This window comes from Bubalus bubalis, chromosome 16, assembly GCF_019923935.1.
Source record: "Bubalus bubalis isolate 160015118507 breed Murrah chromosome 16, NDDB_SH_1, whole genome shotgun sequence".
Classification (NCBI taxonomy): domain Eukaryota; kingdom Metazoa; phylum Chordata; class Mammalia; order Artiodactyla; family Bovidae; genus Bubalus; species Bubalus bubalis.
The window spans coordinates 84657515-84660774 of NC_059172.1; the positions used below are offsets into that span (position 1 = coordinate 84657515).

Consider the following 3260-nt stretch of genomic DNA (forward strand, 5'->3'; position numbering starts at 1 on the left):
TAATTTTCTTATCTGTAGACTTACAGATACCACAGGCACTACGTCTCATTTGAAAGAAAATATGACTTATTTTTAAAGACGTAGATTGAATGTTTATAGCTGAACTTTTGAAAAGAAGCTGTGTTCCAATACAATAGCTTCTCACACATTTTACAGTTGAAGAGTATTGCGAGTCAAGTAGATTAGTAAACCTCTCTTGGCTTCAATTTCCTTCTCTGTAAAGTGGGGATATTGATAATGGAACCACTAGTTTATTATATGTATATATAAACTGAGGTGAATGCACCTGGTAGTTAAAGTGTTCATTTAATGTAAATATTAATATATGTAGGAGGCCTACAGAGCAACAGCTTTGGAACCTAACTATGCTTTTATGTTGAGATTTGTAAAAGATGCTTAACCTTTTTTAAATGGTTCTTCAACTTTTAGTATAGAAAGACAAAATGTTCACTTTATATTCAAGAAACACTATGATCCATGAAGTTAAGAAAATAAGAGCATATTAAGAGTAATTTCAAAATCTCTGGTTTATTTTTCATTCCAAAGAAGAACTAGAGATAGATTATGAATTATATGTTTTTCCTTTTGTGGGTTTCTCTCTTTTTGCTTTTGGTAAATTCAAAGCATATTAAGAAAAAAATAATAAGCTGTGATTCCCACACTCAAATGTCCCTTCCCCATGTATCTATTGAAGAATTTCTATCCCCTATTTGCTTTAACACAGACTAAGCAAAAAGGGGGAAAAATTTTTTTTGAGATCAAGATTCTATGAAAAAAAAAACAAACAATTTCATCCAATTAACATATATGAAGAATTTACTAAAGCAGCAGTACGACTCTAGAGGAAAAATCTTATTCTACAGTCACCAAAGTAGGGGTATATGCTTGTTCTTTCCATTGTCTAGTCTGAATCTATGAACACGAACATTGAAGCCTTGGTAAAGTGCAGCAAAATTTATGAATGTGCCTAAAATATACCTTGTCATTAAATCATCAATAAGTATTAGATTCTAGATATTTATTTTCTGCCAGTGATCTGCAAATTCTTAGTATTCTTTCACAATTTACAACAGGTACAATCCTCCCTAGGTACACAAATGATCACTAAATTGGCTCTTGAATACTCTAAGTTATTATCTTCTTCAACAAAGTCCTCATGGCATTTTAACTTCTGCATTTCTCACTGTATAAATAATAGGATTTAGCATGGGAGTGAAGATTGCAAAGAACACAGCCACTCACTTGTCTTTAGGGTAAGTGGCTACAGGGAGCAACTGAATGAATATACAAGGGACAAAAAAGCACACCACTAGTGTAAAGTGGGGGCCACATGTAGAGAGGGCTTTGCACCTGCAGTCAGAGCCATGGGATTTCAGAGACCTTAATATGACTATGTAAGAGACCAATAACATGGAGAAAATAAGCACGCACATGCCCCCACTGTTAGTTGCCACCACCATTCCGGGTCGGTAGGTGTCGCTGCAGGCAAGTTCCATTAAGGAGAAGAAATCACACATGACCACAGAAGGTCAAGTCGACCATAAAGAGAATCTGCTCAGTGGCAAGATCCCCCTGATCCAGGCCACCACCATCAGGAGCTGGCAGAGCCCTTTTCGCATGATGACCGTGAAGTACAGAGGTTTGCAAATAGCCGCATAGTGGTCATAGGCCATGGCGATGAGAAGGATGATCTCTGATGCTCCCCGAAAGTGCTCCACAAAGAGCTGAGTCAGGCAGCCACCCCGGGAGATGGTTCTCCTCTGGTGCAACAGGTCAATGATCAATTTGGGCATGCTCACACAGGTGAAGAAGGCATCTAAAAAGGGCAAGTGAGTGAGAAAGAAGTACATGGGAGCAGAAAGCATGGGGCTGAGGGAGATGGTGATGACAATGAGCAAGTTGCCCTGCACAGTGAATAGGAGAATGAACAGAAAGATAATGAAGAGTATTTTCTGTACGTGTGGATTCTGCGTGAGTCCCAGGAGAACAAATTCAGTCACATTATTGGGCAGTGTAAGGACGTCCATTTAGGAAATAACCATCTTTCCTGAGCCCCGAATTACCTACAACAGAAAAAAAGAAAATGAGTGATACTTTTAACCATGAAAGGATTGTGGTCTGAATTTCTGAAAATGAAAATAGTGCAGTCATTTTAACAGTGGAGCATGCCTTTAGCACTTTTGTTCTAGTACTTCTTTCAAGTCTTCCTACTTCTTACAAGATGGCTTTTTAGCTTCAGACACCTGTCCCCTGTCAACTGTAAAACATCTATCAGGCAAGACCTGATGTGCAGTTTACTGAGAACACACTGGGCTCTCTACATGAGACCTGGATTCTCATTCTGGTTGCAGAAATACTTTGTGAATTGCCATTTTCCATGGGTAAGAGTATGACTCTTCCCCAGAATGTAAGGGCTTGCCTGGTGACTCAACTGTAAAAAATCCACCTGAAATTCAGGAGACCAGGGTTCAATCCCAGGGCCAGGAAGATTGCCTGGAGAAAAAAATGGCATCCCCCTTCAGTAATTTTGCCTGGGAAATCCCATGGACAGAGGAGCCTGGCCAGCTACAGTTCATGGGGTCCCAGAAGAGTCAGACACAATTTGGCAACTAAACAACAACAATCAGACTATAAACCTAAGAGGAATTAGTGCTCTTTTTCTCTTGCTCTGTTTGTCATTTTTCTCTACTTGATGAGAAACATAAATAAACATTTGAAAGGCATTGCTTTCTAGTTTAATAACTTTTGACACCCTTTATGGGGTAAGTATGAAAATAATTCATTGCCTCTGGGAAATAATATATTATTGGATCATTTTACTTTCAAGAAAATGATGGCCTTTTTATTGATGTTTTTATTCTCTAAAATTCTGTTCCACATATAATTTAACATAATCATATTCAGTCATATTCAGGCTAGCTTCTCTAGACTTGGATTGAAAAAAAAATTGCATGAAGTTGTTCAGTACACAATAATTTTTTAAGCAAAGGAAATCCTTATTTTCAGAGTTCTAAAAATAAAATTTAATGTAGAGAACAGAACAAAATAGACTTCTAAGTAAAACAGATAATGTACTACACATATAAACATGTACACACAGACTCTACTTTCCAGGTGGCTCAGTGGTAAAGAATCTGCCTGCCAAAGCAGGAGATGTGGGTTCAATCCCTGGATCAGGAAGATCCCCTAGAGAAGGGAAAGGCAACCCACTCCATTATGCTTGCCTGGGAAATTCCATGGACAGAACTCCCCACAGTCCA

The 3260-nt window shown here is 38.3% G+C and overlaps 1 pseudogene; it reads right to left on the reverse strand.

Moving 5' to 3' along the window:
• Positions 1 to 1125: 1125 nt before the first annotated feature.
• LOC102392378 lies at positions 1126 to 2027 on the reverse strand (annotated as a pseudogene).
• Between the last annotated feature and the right edge of the window lie 1233 nt (positions 2028 to 3260).